The 20,252-nt window shown below is 44.7% G+C and overlaps 1 protein-coding gene and 1 pseudogene across 1 annotated transcript in view; both read left to right on the top strand.

Annotated features, from left to right (window-relative positions):
* LOC121291796 overlaps positions 1-6,307 on the top strand; it is a 36,277-nt pseudogene extending 29,970 nt beyond the window's left edge.
* Positions 1-20,252, top strand: part of LOC121291774 (zinc finger protein 271-like) — a 53,277-nt gene that overhangs the window by 10,143 nt on the left and 22,882 nt on the right. Inside the window, exon 3 of the mRNA XM_041213316.1 lies at positions 4,000-4,262. The gene's annotated coding sequence lies outside the window, so the exon portion shown is untranslated. The remainder of the gene's footprint in view (positions 1-3,999; positions 4,263-20,252) is intronic.

Genomic DNA, 20,252 nt, shown 5'->3' with positions numbered 1-20,252 from the left:
TGCGATTGGAGGAGCTGGAGCATTGGAGAGACAGAAGCTGTGATTGGATAACTGGAGCACAGGAGAGACAGAATCCGTGATTGGAGGAGCTGGAGAATGGGAAAGACGGAATCCATGATTGGAGGAGAATTAAAACAAAAAAATTCCGTGAGTTGAAGGGAGAGAGAAAAAAAGAGGGGGAAATAATTCTCTTCAGAGCAGACTCTCAGAACTTGGGAATCAATGGACAGTTGATACTTTTTTTTTATCCTCCCTTTGGAATTATTTATTTTTCAAATCCTTTTTGAATTGTGTTTTTTATTGTGGTGGGAAGGGGTCTGTTTCTGATAAGATTGGAAGGAACAAGTGCAGGTAAAGCAGCTCCAGCTCTGACTGTGAGAAAGGGAGAATGTGAGAGGGAGTGAGTGCAGAACAGAGAGACAAGCAGGCAGAAAGAGAGACGGAATGTGAGAGGGAGGGAGATAGAGAAGAAAAGAGAGGGAATGTGAGAAGGAGAGGCAGAGTGAGGTAGAGATAAGGGGAGGGGAGAGGGAGCTAGAGAGTGGTAGGTTCTGTGTGTGTGAGAGAGGTCGGGGAGATAGTGAGTGAAAGAGATAGAGGAGAATGGGGGAGAGATAGATAGGGTGTAGGTAACAGACAACTTTGCTCACTCCCTCTTCTTTCCTGCTGTCAAACACATCCGGGGCTACACATCCCACACTGATGTTGTCAGTTTGAAAGCCTCCGAGGATGAAGAATGCTGTTCCCACACTAGAAATCTCTGTCAAATGTGTACCAGGGGAACTGAGACAGCAGCTGCAATAAGTGAGGTTTTATTCAGATGGGACAATGATAAGTTTAAATCCCCACCTGATCTGCTGCTCAAAGTCACCTCCGTTTCACTGGTCAGTTTCCCAAGCTTCAGGAAACTCTGAGTTTTTCCAGGTAATTCTGTTTTTGTTTTGGTTTTCCAGCATCCGCAGTTTTTTTGTTTTTATCTCGAAACGTCAACTCTTTTCTTCTCCGCCGATGCTGCCAGACCTGCTGAGTTTTTCCAGGTAATTCTGTTTTTGTTCAGGAAACTCATGTTGCTCCAGAAATATTTGGATTGGCTGTGAGAGACGTCAATCAGAGAGCTCACCCACTCTGCCCATTCTCTCCTCTTCCTGTTCCACAACTGGTTCACTTCCTGTAAGGACTGAAAACCAAGTGAGGAGATGGTGAGTGAAGGAACAGAATGTATAACAATTACATCACATAATATCCACACTAATGTTCAGGCAGTCTGACTATCCTGTGGGGAATCAGGTGTGGAAATGTCCCTTATGCTGTGTGAGAAGATCCAGCTGAGAGAGCTGTTTACTGGGTGCTTTGTGCTGAACTGTTTGACTGGAGCTGTGTGTTGGATATTGAGTGTGTTTATTGGAAGCATTTCCCTTCTGATTTACAGGCTGAGTTTTGGTGATGGATCATTAATGAATATGAGAAGGTGAGGTGTAATTATCTGGGAGCTGCAGAGTGTCTGAGGATTCTTACTGATTTCCTATTGTTGAGTTCTGTTTGTGTGTGTGTTGGGAGCTGGTTAATATCCTGTGGACTGTAATTTATACAGTTTCTCTGAGGAAACATTGCCTTGTCAGAGTAGCAGTGTTAAGGGAGAGCTGCCTACTTGGAGGGACAGTACTGAGGACGTGTTGCCTACTGGTGGTGAGGGCTGGGGTGGGATCGGTTGCAGTACGGAGGAAGTATTCATTCGTCAGTTGGGAGGGGAGTGGTCGTTTTCCTTGAACTTGTTTGAACTGAAGCCATGAGTATCCATGGAGTCAATTTTGAGACTTCCCCACCTGCCAGTGAGATGGGACATACCCAGGGATGGTGATGGAGAAGTCTGGGATGTTTCCAGATTGATACGATTCAATGAGTATCGCTGCTACTTGACCAGTCTGTGCGACAGCTCTCCTCACTTGGGCACTTGTCCTCAGACCTTGGTAAGAGAGACTTTCAGTGGACAGATTTCACTGGGCTGAGATCACCTTAATCTTATTCTGACACAATGCCAGGATTGTCCAGATCTATCTGATTTACCTCTTATTATTGTATTTTGTAGTGATTGTTTATCATTGTTTGCTGGACCACTTCAGAGGGCAGTTCAGAGTCAACCATGTTGTGTGGGACTGGAGTCACATATATACCAGACGAGGCAGTTGTAGCAGGTTCCCTTCCCTAAAGGTCAATATTTAGGTTTTCAGGACAACCTGAAAGTTTTCATGTTTTTATTTTGATTCTATTCCACAAATTCCAAAACTTGTTAAATTCAGTTTCACAACATGGAGTGCTTGAGGTGAATAGCATCGATGCTTTTAAGGGGAAACTAGATAAGCACATGAGAGAAAAAGGAACAGAAGGATATGCTGATAGGGTGAGATGAAAAGTGGTGAGAGGAGGCTGGTGTGAAGCATAAATACCAGCCTGGACCAATTGGGCCAAATGGCCTGTTTCTGCACTGCAATTCTATGTATATAACTTTCTCCGGTTGGATTTGAACTCACAATCTCTGGATTGTTAATCCAGCACCATAGCAATTTGGCTGCCAAACCTGAGGAAAAATACTTCTTGAACTGTCTTTCAGTCCCTTCTTTAAAGATTAGGTGCAGAGATACATTTATTGAAACGTCTTTTGATACCTTTAAAGATTTTACCTGAAGACTTCGGCCTTTCCCAAAAGCCTGGGCTTGGATTTGATAGTTTTGCCCAGTGCTGTGGCTGATAGCTGAATTTGGGATGTGCAGTCTGAGTGAGTGCAGTGTAACTAATTTCCCAGGATAAACCAGAACCCTTCAATCAGCTACACTGAAGCAATATTTTCCTTAGCTTCTAGCACTTCCTGTTCAGTGTGTTTCTCTCGATCTTTGCAGTGGCAGGACATAATGAGAGCGTGGTTGGTGAAGCATATGGTATTCATGTTTTTACAAATAGAGGCATTGAGCGCAACATCAGGGAATTCATGGTGAACCTTTATAAAGCTCTTGTTAGGTTCCAACTCGAGGATTGCATCCATTTCTGCTCACCACACTTGAAGAAAGAGGTGAATGATCTTGAGAAGGTTCAGAGGAGATTTACAGAATGGTTCCAGGGATCAGAAGGGGGAGTGGGGTAGTTTCAGTTAGTTACAAAGTTAGACTGAAAATACTGGTGGTGTTCTCGTTCGAACAACAGAGATTGAGTGGAGATTTGATTGTGGTCTTCAAGATTATAACAGGCTTAGATAAAGCAAACAAAGGAAAATCTCTTATATTTAGCTGGTAGCACAAGGATGAGGGGACACTACCTCAAGATTTTGGGCAGGAGATGCCAGGGAATACTAGAAAGATATTTTTTATATAGTGAGTGGTAATGATCTGGAACTCACTGGCTGAGAGGATGGTGAAAGCAGAAATAACCAATGATCTCAAAATAAAATCAGATGGGCACTTGAAGGAAATAAACTTGTAGGAATACGAGGATTGATTGGGGGAGTGGGACTGACCAGATTACTCCATGGGGAACTATCATTGACATGATGGGCCAAATTGTCTCTTTTTCTGACATAATTGACTTCCTTCCTTCAAATAATTTTGGAAAACAAGTTGAGAAATTTCAAAATCTCCATTAAATTAACATTTCTTCTGAATGTTTTTTTATATTAAAATGGTCTTTGCCAGCACAACTCAAGCTCATAGCAAATTGATAGCTCGTTTTACACTCCGCCTGACTATCTTTTCCAATGCCCTCATGGTGCCTGGGAAGATGGGGGCTGGGTGGAGGAAAGAAAGTAGCCACATTGTCTGCTCCTGGTCACTAGCCAGTGTCCCTGCTGGAAATAGAGAGTGAGGAAAAAGAAAGGATTTACATCTGATCCCACACACAGGGAAATAGCAGACTGACACTCACTGTGGAACAGTCTCTATCTGAGGAGTCAGCCCCTTCAGCAATAAGGAGAGGGAGTTGGAGGAAATCATGTTTCCTTTTCCTGTTTTACAGAAGGATTGCACCGTACTACACCAGAGAATACAGAGAGGATAGACACTGCAGGTAGATACTGACCATCACCCAAGGAACAACTGCACAACTGTGGGAAGACATCCAGTCCCTTCACAGCATTGCTCAACATAGAGAAGGTTGGGCAGTGAAACCATCATCTGGAAATCGGTCGGGTCAGGGGAGCTTTGACAGATCATCAGATCTGAAACTGGTCAGTGGTGTGGAGCCTTCCATCAGAATCCGAGGGTTTGGCGGTCGGTCAGGTGAGGATGGGACGAACTGTGAGTGGGCTTCAAGTGTGGTCAGAGCTTTAATCATTCGTCAAGTCACATGAACCACTGAGGCTGCGCAAGCCCATAAGTTTGCCTAACAGGCCAGGTGCATTTATTGTACAGCTTTTAACAAAAGGTTCACCAAATGGAAGAGAAACCCTTCAAGTATGAGGTGTTTGATTGAGCCTTCACAAAGTCATGAATCATCAGTGCATTCACACTGGGAAGAAACCATTCAAGTGTGAGTTGTGCAATAAATGTTTCTTGACATCTTCGAGGCACCTGAGACACCAGAATATTCACATAGGGGAGAAATCCTTATGATGTGACCTTTGTGAGATGGCTTTCACCCAATCCTCTGATCTCTTGACGCATCAGAGGATTCACACAGCAGAAAAACCATTCATGTGTGAGGTATGCAACGAATCGTTCTCAAGGTCTTCGAACCTCAGCAGACACCAACACATTCACGAGGGGGAGAAACCATTCACTTGCGAGCTGTGTGACAAATCATTCTCCCAGTCATCAACCCTTGCACAACAGCGAACTTTTCACACTGGAGAGAAAAAGTTCAGGTGTGAGGTGTGTGATCGAGCCTTCGCAAAGACATCGAAGCTCATGAATCACCGACGCATCCACACTGGAGAGAAGCCATTCAAGTGTGAGGCTTGCAATAAATGTTTCACTACATCTACAAGTCTCCTGATGCACCAGAGGATTCACACGGGGGAGAAACCCTTCAGGTGTGATATTTGTGAGAAGGCTTTCACCCACTCCTCTGATCTCCTGATGCACCAAAGAATGCATACAGGGGAAAAACCATTCACGTGCGAAGTGTGTGAGAAATCGTTCTCGGGATCTTCAAGCCTCCGCAGACACCAACACATTCACACAGGGGAGAAAGCCTTCACTTGCAAGATGTGTGACCAATCCTTCACGCGGTCATCTACACTCATGCAACACCGACGCATTCACACTGGTGAGAAACCATTCAAGTGTGAAGTGTGCAACAAATCATTCTCGGACTCATCAACCCTCCGCGCACACAAACGCATTCACACAGGGGAGAAACCATTCGTGTGTGAGGTGTGCGACAAATCCTTCACACAGTCATCAACGCACATGCAACACCGACGCATTCACACTGGGAAGAAACCATTCAAGTGTGTGGTCTGTGACAAAGCCTTCACAAAATGTTCACAGCTGCTGCTCCATCAGACAGTCCACACAGGGGAGAAACCATTCATGTGTGAGGTGTGTAACAAATCATTCTTGTGGTCATCCACCCTCCGCGAACACCAACGCGTTCACACTGGGGAGAAACCATTCACTTGCAAGGTGTGTGACAAATCATTCTTGTGGTCATCTGCCCTCCATGAACACCAACGCAACCACACATGGGAGAAACCATTCACGTGTGATGTGTGTGATAAATCATTCTCGCAGTCATCGAACCTCCATACACACCAACGCATTCACACAGGGGAGAAACCATTCACCTGTTATGTGTGCAACAAATCCTTCTCTGAATTATCAACCCTACATGCACATGAAGGCATTCACAGAGGGGAGAAACCATTCATGTGTGAGGTGTGTGACAAATCATTCTCATGGTCATCGAACCTCCGCAGGCACCAACTCATTCACACTGGGGAGAAACCATTCAAGTGTGAGGTGTGTGACAAAGCATTCATTCAGTCAACAAAACTTCTGCTCCATCAGAGGGTCCACACAGGGGAGTGACCCTTCAAGTGTGGAGTTTGTACTAAAGCTTTTGTGACATTTTTGTCATTCCTGGGACACCAGAGGATTAACACAGGCAGGAAACTCTTTGGGTACAATGTTTGTACCCACTTTCACCCACTCCTCTAATCTCCAAAAACAGTAGCACATCCACACTGGTGAGAAACTATTCAGATTTGAGATGTGTGACATGGCTTTCACACAGTCAGCGTTCTGGAAACTATAGTTCGTGACAAAAATCAGTAGTCACTTAGACAAGTGCAGGATAATTAAGCAAAGCCAGCATGGATTCATTAGGTGAAAATCATGTTTAACTAACTTGCTGTAACTTTTTAAGGAGGTAACAGAGAAGGTTGATAACGCCAATGCTGTTGATGTGATGTATATGCATTTTCAAAAGGTATTTGATATAGTGCCACACGGCAGACTTGTGAGCAAAATTCTAGCTCTTGAAATAAAGGGGAAAGTAGGCACTTGGATAAGAAATTGACTGAGTGACAGGAAACAGTGCAGTGATAAATAGTTGTTTTTCAGGTTGGAAGAGGGTCTGTTGTGGAGTTCTCCAGGGGTCAGTGCTCTTCCTAACATATATTAATGACCTAGACTGTGGTGTTCAGGGCATGATTTCAAAATTTGCAGATAATTCAAAGATTGGAAACATTGTCAACTATGATGAGGATAGTGCTGAACTTCAAAATGACATAGATATGTTGGGGGGGATTGGGCAGACAAGGGGCAGATGAAGTTCAATGCAGAGAAGTGTGAGGTAATTCATTTTGGCAGGGAGAATATGGAGAGACAGTATAAAGTAAAGGGAGAAACTCTAAAGGAGGTGCAGGAACAGGGCAACCTCCGTGTATATGTACATAAGTCATTGAAGATGGCAGGGCATATTGAGAGAGCAGTTAATAGAGCATATAATATATTTATTAATAGGGGCATTGAGTACATGAGTAAGGAAGTCATGTTGAACTTGTATAAGACACGAGTTAGGCCTCATCTGGAGTACTGCATCCAGTTCTGGGCGCCGTACTTGAGGAAGGATGTGAAGGTATTGGAGAGCGTACAAAGGAGATCCACAAGAATAATTCCAGGGATAAAGAATTGTAGCTATGAGATAGATTGAAAAGGTTGGGTCTGTTTTCCTTGGAGAAAAGAAGGCTGAGAAGAGACTTGATAGAGGTATTCAAGATCCTGAGGGGTATGGACAGGGTAAATAGTGAGAAACTGTTTCCATTCAAGAGAGCATCAAGAACTAGAGAGCACAGATTCAAAATAATTGGCAAAAGGAGTAAAAGTGATGTGAGGAAAAGTTTTTTCACCCAGAGGGTGATTGGAGTCTAGAATAAACTTCCTGAGAGGGTGGTGGAGGCAGGTCCGATCAAGGTATTCAAAGGGGAATTGGTTTGCTATCTGAAAAGAAAGAATGTGCAAGATTATGGGGATAAAGTAGGGAAGTGGGACTTGATGGAATGCTCTTTCAGAGAGCCAGTGCGGAGTTGATGGGCCGATGGCCTCCTTCTGCACTGTAAAGATTCTGTGATTCTGTGATCTCCTGGTCAATCAATGCGCTCACATGAGAGAAACCATATCAGTGTGATTTCTGTAATAAAGCACATAAAGTTCACACATTTGTCAGACCTGGAACATCAGCGAATCCACACAGAGGACAAACTCTTCTATTTTGACGTATCAGAATTATTTCACCTACGTCTCCTCTCTCGTCATACACCGACATCTCCACACGGACTTAGAGCTGGGTGACCTGCTTCCGTTAAACTGAGAGTTGTCTGTGTTGTTTACCCTCCAGTGCTCACACAGGGGAGCTGTTATTTCAAAGCACTGTCTGTCTCAGCAATGTCTGTTTCAAATCTCTCCCACCATCAGGCCAATGATTTCAAGAAGGCCAATTTAACCTTTGACCAGATTGTCCAAACATCACCAAAATAAAACATCAGTATGCAGAAGGACATCAGCTGTGACCTAGTGGGAAGCTCTCTTACCTCTGAGTCAAGGTTGTGGGTTCAAGTCCCACTCCAGAGCCTGAGATGAAAATTCTAAACTGACATTCTATTGTGGTACTGAGGGACTGCTGCACTCAGTGTCTTTTGGATGAGACACTAAAGTGAAGCCCTATGTGCTCTCCTAGGTGGAAGTAAAAGATCCCATCTGCTAATTTGAAGAAGGGGAGTTATCCATTGTATCCTGGGCAATGTTTAATTCCTCAATCAACACCCTAAAGCAAATAATTTGGTCGTTATCAGAGTGCTGTTCATGGGAGGTTGCTGTGCCAACATTGGCTGCCACATTTTCTACATGACAGCACTATATTTGATTACACTTCAAAAGTCACTTAATTGGCTATGAAGTACTTTAAATGTCTTGTGGTCATGAAAGGCGCTATATAAATGCAAGTCTTTCTCAGAGTCATGTGAGAGGACAAAAGCTGGTATTTATAGAGCACTTTCATATAGTCAAACATCCCAAAGAGAAAAATTAACACTGAGACAAAGAAGGAGATATTAGGAGCGGCTGGCCAAAAATGTGGTCAAAGAGGTGGAATTTAAGGAGGGGATAGAGATAAATATGCAGAGATGTTTAAGGAGGGAATTCATTTGCATGGAACCTGGATGGCTGAAGACACAATCGTCAATTGTGAAGTGAAGGAAGGTGGATGTACTCAAGACTAAAATTGGAGGAGTGCAGAGATCTCGGAGGGAGATAAGGCTAGAGGTGATAGGGATAGAGAGGGGGTGAAACCCTGGAGCAATTTGTTTCCTAAGCATGGGAATTTAAATTGGAGGCACTGGGGGACTGGGAACCAGTGTAGGTCAGCGAGTTCAGGAGTGATAGATGTGTGAGTTAGGATAGAGACTGCAGAGTTTTAGTTGAGCTGAAGCTTATGGAGGGTGGAAGATGGGAAGCTGGACAGGAGAGCATTGGAATGGTCTAGTCCAGTCTAGAAGCAACAATAGCAAATGGACTAATGCGGGGATGGGGGTGTTGGAAATGGGCAATGCTACAGAGGGGTAAAAAGGCCATCTTTGTGATGGTGAGTGTTGCGGACCAGAGGTGGGATTAATTTGAACAGCTCTGATTTGTCCTCTCACCACCCATCCATAAGCAGAAGGTGGTTTTGATTTTTGATTTCCCCCTTTATAAGTGGTGGCATATTTTCCCCAGCCCTTCAGTTTTGGAGTGATGCCATCCTATATTAATAACCCCACAGCAAACTCAAGATAAGGTAAAATAAAAGGGCTAGTTTATTTTACATGCACACAAAACGCGGGAAGAGGTTTCGCACAGTCGCCCCTTTTGGCATTTATACCAGAGGGATAAGGGAAGGAAAGGGGTTCAGGGCAAAGACCATGATAAAGATAAGAATTATGGTTTCATGCGAGTCCAGAGTCTAGTAAGTCAGTGTCCAATGAAGGTTCTTTGAGGTGGCTTTGTCTGGCAGAATTCCTGGTCTTAGTACTAGGAACTCAGTTGCAGGTTGTGTCCGTTGAAGACGCAGCCAAGTATTCTTGTATCTTGGGTATTAGTTCACTCCGCAGGTGAAATTTCAGGAAATCAGACTTGGAAAGAGATGGAGGTCAGAGACAGGCTGCTAGCCTGGAGTCCAGTTTTCTCTTCTGAGGTTAAACCACAAAGGAAGATAAAATTCAAAAGCTGTGAAATTAAAGGAATTCAAACAGCTCAAGTCTCAATCATGTGACAGGGTGGTTTCAGGTCGGGCTATTCAGCTAATGAGGTGCCTGGTTGAAAGCCATTGTATTTTGGAGCAGGAAGCGGTGGGGCCATTCACACAACATTAGAGATTAGGAGTCACAAATACCTCTACCTTTCCATAGCTGGCTGGTGCAGACTTATCGTCTCCGAATCCTTTGTGTTGGTTTGGCTAGAATTTTATGAAAGTTACATTCCAGGATAATGAGGTAGCCTTTGTCCATTGGAACAGCTTAGAATCTGCCAGAAACCAGCATGTGATCAGCAGCAGCCATTTTAATCAGCTCAGCAATTGTCCATTTCAAAAAACAGAAAAAGAAAATTTCATGAAGTAGCCAGATTGATGTAGATGTATTTTTTTTTTCTTCCTGTCTTCTGGGTCGGAAGCTCATCTGGAAGTTGAAAAGGATGACACTGTCCAATTGTTGTTGGAGATGAGAGTGGAGAGGACAGTCCCTTGAAGAAAAGGGACACTGAGAAAGGAAGGAGTGAAAGGAAACAGATCCTCTCAGTTTCTAAGGAAATCAAAATTTCTGCGCAGACTGAAAGTAGTTGAGGTTATATAAAGGGACATAGAACCCTCCAAGCTCAGCAGTAACATGAATCTAGTGGTGCGGTACAGACAAGCTGAAGAAGACAGTGTCCAGTGTGATTTCAGGAGGTTCTGCAGACAGTGACCAGTTTTGGTGAAGACCAAACTCATGGAACTTGGGTTGGTTGTGCACGACTCTCAGCTCGGGATCAGGATACATCCTAGAAGGAGGAGCTAAAATTCTTCATAAGGAAGACAGAGTTTTGAAGGACTTTATGATTGAGTTTGATGACCTCTATGCTGAATAAGACTGTTGAGCCAATTTGGAAGATCTATCTTGCTATTTAATGTGTGATTTATAGATATAATCAATCACAATTTGCTTGATAATGCATGTTTAATTAATATTGACCTTGAGTTTACAGTATGGGTGATTATATAAGATAGTATTTAGTGTTCACTTTGTTTGACTCTTGTACAGTAAAAATTCATCTGTTCACCTGTGGCTTCATTAACTATAATACAGGGATTTCAGATTTTGTCCTTTTTTAAAAAATTACTGGTCCCTACCGAAATTGCAACAATAGTTAGAGCTACAGGTGTCGGTGTTGTCTTTGTGCCTGGGTTCCTGAAACTGTGAAAGGTGGTGAAGTCCCTGGAGTCAGGAAAAGAGAAACTGATGGAGAAAAGTGGTTAGATACTGGGCTGTAGTGTGCCCTCCCACCACAAGATGTGCTGTGTCTGGAGGACTCTCTCCCCGATTATAAAGCCAAAAGGCTGCAGTGTGCCCTCCTACCACTAGATGTGTTGTGTCTGGGGAAAGCTCTCCCTGCATCTCCCCCACCCGGCCCTGCAATTGCCTGGGCTCTGCTCCCAAACACTGCATCTGATGACATTAAGGTCAGTAATACAGGAGCGTCTGAGTAGCTGAGGCAGCTGAGTCTTGATCCTGATCTGGGTGTGAGGGTGACCCGGGTTAACATGACACACCAGGGACAGTTTAGATGGAGCTTGACTCTGTATCTAACCCATGCGGTACCTTCTCTGTGAGTGTTTGATGGGACAGTGTCAACGTGGAAAAGTTATTCCATCCCCATTTTAAATGTGGAGAAGTTATTCCTTCAAGTTCATATCCCAGTGCCTTTGAAATGTGATGAATGGTTCTGCCTCCAGCACCATTTCAGACAGTGAGTTCCAAACCCTCACTGCCTCTGGGTGAAAAAATTACTCCTCAACTCCCTTCCAATCCTTTCACCAATTACTTTTAATCTCTGCTCCTTGGTTATTGACCTCTGCTGAGGGAAATAAGATTGAAACAATCCCATCAGCTGCCTCTGCCACTTCCCTCCCTCCCACTAGCCCGCCCGGCCAAACTCCCATTAATGCCGCTCCCCCCGCCCTAGCCCTGAACTCACATCTTTCTCCAGTTTATCTCCTATCTCCCGTCATTGCCATTTCTGAGATTCACCTCCTGTTCCTCGACCCTATTGTCTCTAAACTGCTGATCACACAACTTCCCCTCCTGGTTCCCATGTGACCCGATATTGTTCACAGTTCTCTTTCTTCAGATGTTGTCCCTCTCTCCTTTAAATCTGCTGTGATCGCCCCTCTCAAAAAAAACCCCTTGACCCTTCCATGTTTGCAAAAAACCGTCACATCTCCAACCTCCCTTTCCTCTCCAAAGTCTTTGAACATGTTGTCGCCTCACAAATCCTGGAAAGGGACATGGGGTCAGGTGAGAGGTGAGGGGCAGAACTAGGGGTCAATCAGTGGGGCAGCATCAGGCAAGGCTCAAGAGGCCAGTAGAGAGGTCTGGTAAGGAGTGAGGAATCACTTCCTGAGTCACTCACCCAGTCAATCTTCGACTCACTTACTCCCCAAACAAAGGTTGCACCCCAAGTACAGAGTGACTGCCTAAGCACTGGGTCAATCTTCTCTCCTCCTCCCTTCTCTGTCCCTCTCTCTCATGGACCCCCCCTTTTCCCCTCTCTCCTGTATCCCTCTCTCCAGTGCCCCTCCCTCTAATGTCCCTCCCTCCGGTGACCCCTCTCCTGTGCATGTGTTCATCCCCCCACTGCACATCATCACTGCCTTGGATGCTGATGGTCTTCCTCTTCTGATCTGCTGTCAAAAACATCCAAGGCTACACATCCCACACGGATGTTGTCAGTTTGAAAGCCTCCGAGGATGAAGAATGCTATTCCCACACTAGAAATCTCTGTCAATCACTTACCAGGGAAACTGAGACAGATGCTGCAATAAGTAAGGTTTTGTTCAGATGGGACAATGACAAGTTTAAATCCCCACCTGATCTGTTGCTCAAAGTCGCTTCCGTTTCACCGGTCAGTTTCCCAAGCTTCAGGAAACTCATGTTGCTCGAGAAATATTTGGATTGGCTGTGCGAGATGTCAATCAGAGAACCCACCTAGTCTGCCCATTCTCTCGTCTTTCTCTTCCACAGCTGGTTCACTTCTTGTACGGACTGAAAACCAAGTGAGGAGATGGTGAGTGTAGGAACAGAATTTATAATAATTACATCACATAATACCCACACTAATGTTCAGGCAGTCTGACTATCCTGTGGAGAATCAGGTGTGGAAATGCCCCTTGTACTGAGTGAGAAGGAATTCCACAACCAATGGATCAGATCTAAGCTCTACAGTTCTGCTCCATTCAATTGTGAATGGTGGGGGACAATTAAACAACTCACTGGAAGAGGAGCCTCCACTAACATCCCTATACTCAATGATGGGGGAGCCTAGCACATCGGTGTAAAAGCTAAGGTTAAAGGTTTTGCAAGAATTTTCAGTCAGAAGTGCCGAGTGGATGATCCATCTCAGCCTCCGCCTGAGGTCCCCAGCATCAGAGATGTCAGTCTTCAGCCAATTCAATTCACTCCACATGATATCAAGAAATGGCTGAAAGCACTGGATACTGCAAAGGCTATGGGCCCTGACAATATTCCGATAATAGTACTGAAGACTTATGCTCCAGAACTTGGCGCATCCCTAGCCAAGCTGTTCCAATACAGCTACAACACTGGCATCTACCCGGCTATGTGAAAAATTGCCCATGTATACCCTGTACACAGGACAAATCCAATCTGGCCAATTGCCGCCCCATCAGTCTACTCTCGATCATCAGTAAAGTGATGGATGGGTTCATCAACAGTGGTATCAAGCAGCACTGGCTTAGTAATAACCTGCTCACTGACGCCTAGTTTGGGTTCCACCAGGGTCACTCAGCTTCTGGCCTCATTACAGCCTTGGTTCAAACATGGACAAAAGAGCTGAACTCCTGAGGTGAGGTGAGAGTAACTGCCTTTGACATCAAAGCAGTATTTGGCAGAGTGTGGCATCCAGGAGCCCTGGCAAACAGGAGTCAATGGGAATCAGGGGGAAAACTCTCCACTGGTTGGAGTCATACCTAGCGCAAAGGAAGATGGTTGTGGTTGTTGGAGGTCAGTCATTTCAGCTCTAGGACATCACTGCAGGAGTTCCTCAGGGTAGTGTCCTTGGTACAGCCACCTTCAGCTGCTTTATCAATGACCTTCCCTCCATCATAAGATCAGAAGTGGGGATGTTCGCTGATGATTGCACCATGTTCAGCACCATTTGCATCTCCTCAGATACTGAAGCAGTCCATGTCCAAACGCAGCAAGACTTGGACAATATCTTGGGCTGACAAATGGCAAGTACTATTTGCACCACACAAGTGCCAGGTAATGACCATCTCCAACAAGAGAGATTCTAACCTTTGCCCCTTGAAATTCAATGGAATTAGTATCGTTGATTCCCCCACTATCAATAACCTAAGGGTTACCATTGACTAGAAACTGAACTGGACTGGCATATAAATATAGTTCCCAGCTCAGAGGCTGGGAATCCTGTGGCAACTAACTCACCTCCTGACTCCCCAAAGCCTATCCACCATCTATAAAGCACAAGTCAGAAATGTGATGAATTACTCCACACTTGACTGGATGAGTACAACTCCCACAACAATCAAGAAGCTTGATACCATCCAGGATAAAACAACCCACTTGATTGATGCACCTTCACAAACATTCACTCCCTCCACCACCAACACACACAGGTAGCAGTGTGTACCATTTACAAGATGCACTGCAGGAACTCACCAAGCCTCCTTCGACAGCACCTTCCAAACCCATAACCACTACCATCTAGAAGGAAAAGAGCAGTAGATAGATGGGAAAGCCATTACCTGGAAGTTCCCCTCCAAGTCACTCACCATCCTGACTTGGAAATATATCGCCGTTCGTTCACTGTCCCTGGGTCAAAATCCTGGAACTCCCTCCCTAACAGCACATTGGGTGTACCTATACCACATGGACTGCAGAGTTTTAAGAATATAGCTAACCACCACCTTTCCAAGAGCAATTAGGGATCGGCAATAAATGTTGGCCCAGCCAGTGATGTCCATGTCCTGTGAATAAATGAAAAAAAGATCCACCTGAGAGAGCTGTTTACTGGGTGCTTTGTGCTGAACTGTTTGACTGGAGCTGTGTGTTGGATATTGAGTGTGTTTATTGGAAGCATTTCCCTTCTGATTTACAGGCTGAGTTTTGTTGATGGGTCATTACTGAATATGAGAAGGTGAGGTGTAATTATCTGGGAGGTGCAGAGTGTCTGAGGATTCTTACTGATTTCCGATTGTTGGGGTATGTGGAACATTCCTTGTTCCAGTCCTACTCCGGCCCCCTTCCACAACTGTTCCTCCGGTACATCGATGAGTACTTCGGTGCTGCTTCATGCTCTCGTAGGGACTTGGAAAAATTTATTAATTTTGCTTCCAGTCTCCACCCCTCCATCATTTTCACGTGGTCCATCTCTGACACTTCCCTTCCCTTCCTTGACCTCTCTGTCTCAATCTCTGGTGATAGACTGTCCATCAATATCCATTACAAACCCACCGACTCCCACAGCTACCTCGACTACAGCTCCTCAGACCCCGCTTCCTGTAAGGACTCCATCCCATTCTCTCAGTTCCTTCGCCTCCGTCGCATCTGTTCCGATGATGCTACCTTCAAAAACAGTTCCTCTGACATGTCCTCCTTCTTCCTTAACCGAGGTTTTCCACCCACGGTCGTTGACAGGGCCCTCAACCGTGTCCGGCCCATCTCCCGCGCATCTGCCCTCACGCCTTCTCCTCCCTCCCAGAAACATGATCAGGTCCCCCTTGTCCTCACTTATCACCCCAACAGCCTCCGCATTCAAAGGATCATCCTCCGCCATTTCCGCCAACTCCAGCATGATGCCACCACCAAACACATCTTCCCTTCACCCCCCCTATCGGCATTCCGTAGGGATCGCTCCCTCCGGGACACCCTGGTCCACTCCTCCATCACCCCCTACTCCTCAACCCCCTCCTATGGCACCACCCCATGCCCACGCAAAAGATGCAACACCTGCCCCTTCACTTCCTCTCTCCTCAACGTCCAAGGGCCCAAACACTCCTTTCAAGTGAAGCAGCATTTCACTTGCATTTCCCCCAACTTAGTCTACTGCATTCGTTGCTCCCAATGTGGTCTCCTCTACATTGGAGAGACCAAACGTAAACTGGGCGACCGCTTTGCAGAACACCTGCGGTCTGTCCGCAAGAATGATCCAAACCTCCCTGTCGCTTGCCATTTTAACACTCCACCCTGCTCTCTTGCCCACATGTCTGTCCTTGGCTTGCTGCATTGTTCCAGTGAAGCCCAATGCAAACTGGAGGAACAACACCTCATCTTCCGACTAAGCACTTTACAGCCTTCCGGACTGAATAATGAATTCAACAACTTTAGGTCTTGAGCTCCCTCCTCCATCCCCACCCCCTTTCTGTTTCCCCCTTCCTTTTGTTTTTTTCCAATAAATTATATAGATTTTTCTTTTCCCACCTATTTCCATTATTTTTAAATATTTTTTAATCTTTTATGCTCTCCCCACCCCCACTAGAGCTATACCTTGAGTGCCCTACCATCCATTCTTAATTAGCACATTCATTTAGATAATATCACCAACTTTAACACCTATGTGTTCTTTTGTTCTGTTGTTTGTGACATCTTTTGATGATCTGCTTCTATCACTGCTTGTTTGTCCCTACAACCACACCAACCCCCTCCATTTCTCTCTTTCCCTCTCTCCCCCCCCACCCCCCCACACACCTTAAACCAGCTTATATTTCAACTCTTTCTTGGACTCGAACTCAAGTTCTGTCGAAGGGTCATGAGGACTGGAAACGTCAACTCTTTTCTTCTCCGCCGATGCTGCCAGATCTGCTGAGTTTTTCCAGGTAATTCTGTTTTTGTTTCCGATTGTTGAGCTCTGTGTGTGTGTTGGGAGCTGGTTATTATCCTGTGGACTGTGAAGGGTCAGTTCTGTCTGTGTGTTGTGATCTGGATGTTTCCTGTCTTTTCAAATCTCTCCAAGGCCTCCCACCACCCTATCTCTGAATTTTGGAGAGGGTACAGAAAAGATTTACTAGAATGGTTCCAGGATTGAGGGATCACAGTGACGTGGATAGATTGGAGAAGCTGGAATTGTTTCCCTTAGAGCAGAGAAGGCTCAGAGGAGATTTGTTAGAGACATTTAAAATCAGGAAGGATTTAGACAGAGTAAATAAAAAGAAACTTTCCATTGGCAGAAAGGTCAACTAGAGATAACTAGAGGTTACAGACAAAGATGATTGGCAAAAGAATTAGAGGCGGCTTGAGGAAAAACATTTTCACACAACGTGTGGTTAGGATTTGGAATTCGCTATCTGAGAGAGCAGTGGATGCAGATTCAATAATCACCTTGACCAGGTTCAAACCTGGACTCTAAAGTATTCCAAAGATGCTCCTGACATGTCTGTCTGCTGGTCTGATGATAAGCATGAAATGAGGGCTGTGCCGGGCTGTGAGATTGTGGTGGAATACAATCCTGCTGCTGCTGATGGCTCACTGCACCTCATAGATACCCAATTTTGGGATCTGTCCCTAGTCTCCTTTCCCGGTGATGATTAAAATGGTGAAGTACTCATTCTTTAGTTGGAAGAGGAGTTGTAGTTTTTCTTGAACTTCTTTGACCTGAGTGAGACTCCATGGAGTCAATATTGAGACTTCTCCACCTGCAAGTGGGATGGGACATACCCAGGGATGGTGACGGAGGAATCAGGGATGTTTTCAGATTGATATGATTCAGTGAGTATTACTGCTACTTGACCAGTCTGTGGGGCAGCTCTCCTCACTTGGGTACTTGTCCACAGACCTTGGTAACAGAGACTTTACAGATTTCATTGGGCTGCGGTCACCTTAATCTTATAGAAACATACAAAATAGGAGCAGGAGTAGGCCACTCGGCCCTGCGAGCCTGCTCCGCCATTCATTATGATCATGGCTGACCATCCAACTCAATAGCCTGTTCCCGCTTTCTCCCCATGTCCTTTGATCCCTTTCACCCCAAGAGCCATACCTAACTTCCTCTTGAAAACATACAATGTTTTGGCCTCAACTACTTTCTGTGGTAGCGAATTCCACAGGCTCACCACTCCCTGGGTGAAGAAATTTCTCCTCATCTCAGTCCTAAATGGTCTGTGACCCCTGGTTCTGGACTCCCCCACCATTGGGAACATCCTTTTTGCATTTACCATGACTAGTCCCGTTAGAATTTTATAGGTTTCAGTAAGATTTCCCCCCTCATTCTTCTGAACTCCAGTGAATATAATCCTAACCCACTCAATCTCTCCTCATGTGTCAATCCCACCATCCCAGGAATCAGTCTGGTAAACCTTCGCTGCATTCCCTCTATAGCAAGAACATCCTTCCTTAGATAAGGAGACCAAAACTGCACACAATATTCCAGGTGTGGTCTCACCAAGGCCCTGTATAATTGCAGCAAGACATCCCTGCTTCTGTACTCAAATCCTCTGGCTATGAAGGCCAACATACCATTTGCCTTCTTTACCGCTTACTGCATCTGCACACTTACCTTCAATGACTGGTGTACAAGGACACCCAGGTCTCGTACATTCCCCTCTCTTTTTACTTATAGCCATTCAGATAATAATCTGCCTACCTGTTTTTGCTACCTCACATTTATTCACATTATATTGCATCTGCCATGCATTTACCCACTCATTCAGCTTGTCTAAATCACCCTGAAGCATCTCTGCATCCTCCTCACAGCTCACCCTCCCACCCAGCTTTGTGTCATCTGCAAATTTGGAGCTATTACATTTAGTTCCCTCATCTAAATCATTAATATATATTGTGAATAGCTGGGGTCCCAGCACCGATCCCTGCGGTACCCCACTAGTCACTGCCTGCCATTCGGAAAAAGACCCATTTATTCCTACTCTTTGTTTCCTGTCTGCCAACCAGTTTTCTATCCATCTCAGTGCACTACCCCCAATCCCATGTGCTTTAATTTTACACACTAATCTCTTATGTGGGACTTTGTCAAAAGTCTTCTGAAAGTCCAAATAAACTACACCCACTGGCTTCCCCTCATCAACTCTACTCGTTATATTCTCGAAAAATTCCAGTAGATTTGTCAAGCATGATTTCCCTTTCGTAAATCCATGCTGACTCTGACCGATTCTGCTACTGTTTTCCAAGTGCTCAGCTATTAAATCTTTTATAATGGACTCTAGAATTTTCTCCACTATCGACGTCAGGCTGAGTGGTCTATAATTCCCTGTTTTCTCTCTACCTCCCTTTTTAAATAGTGGGGTTACATTAGCTACCCTCCAATCTGTAGGAAGTGTTCCAGAGTCAATAGAATCTCGGAAGATGACCACCAATGCATCCACTGTTTCTCGGACCACTTCGTTAAGTACTCTAGGATGAAGATTATCAGGCCCTGGGGATTTATCAGCCTTCAATCCCATCAATTTCCCCAACACCATTTCCCTACAAATACTGATTTCTTTCCGTTCCTCCCTCTCACTAAACCCTGTGTCCCCCAACATTTCTGGTATGTTATTTGTGTCCTCCTTTATGAAGACAGAACCAAAGTATGTATTTAGTTGGTCAGCCATTTCTTTGTTCCCCATTATAAATTACCCTGGTTCTGACTGTAAGGGACCTAAATTTGTTTTCACCAATCTTTTTCTCTTCACATACCTATAGAAACTTTTACAGTCAGTTTTTATGTTCCCTGCAAGCTTACTCTCGTACTCTATTTTCCCCCTCTTAATCAGTCCCTTGGTCCTCCTTTGCTGAATTCTAAACTGCTCCCAATCCTCAGGTCTGTTGTTTTTTCCGGCCAATTTGTATGCCTCTTCCTTGGATCTCATACTATCTCTAATTTCCCTGGTAAGCCATGTTTGGCCACCTTTCCTATTTTACGATTTTACTTTTGCGCCTGACATAATGCCACGATTGTCCAGATTTATTTGATTTTCCTCATTATTGGACTTTGTAGTGATTGTTAATCATTGTTTGCTCGACCACTTCAGAGGGTAGTTAAGACTCAACCATGTTGTGTGGGACTGGAGTCACATGAAGACCAGACCAGGTAGTTGTAGCAGGTTCCCTTAACTGAAGGACAATATTTGGGTTTTTAGGACAACCTGAAAGTTTTCATGTTTTTAGTTTGATTCTATTTCACAAATTTCAAAATGTTTTAAATTCAGTTACACAACAAAGATACCTTTAAGGGAAAACTAGATAAGCACATGAGGGAGAAAGACACAGAAGGATATGCTGATAGGTTGAGATGAAAAGAAGTGAGAGGAGGCTCGTGTGAAGCATAAACACCAGCATCGACCAAACGGTCTGAATACTCTGTTTCTGCACTGTAATTCTATTTATGTAACTACCGTGGATGGATTTGAACTCTCAATATCTGCATTGTTAATCCAATACCATAGCAATTCATATACTGAAATTTCTTTCAACACCTTCTTCCAAGACTTTACCTGAAGGCCTCAGTCTTTCCCAAAAGCCTGGGCTTGAATTTGATAGTTTTGCCCAGTGCTGTGGCTGATGGCTG

Source organism: Carcharodon carcharias, chromosome 19 (genome assembly GCF_017639515.1).
Source record: "Carcharodon carcharias isolate sCarCar2 chromosome 19, sCarCar2.pri, whole genome shotgun sequence".
Classification (NCBI taxonomy): domain Eukaryota; kingdom Metazoa; phylum Chordata; class Chondrichthyes; order Lamniformes; family Lamnidae; genus Carcharodon; species Carcharodon carcharias.
The sequence above is the reverse complement of the archived record's forward strand: the minus strand, read 5'-3'. Positions and strand labels throughout refer to the sequence as shown.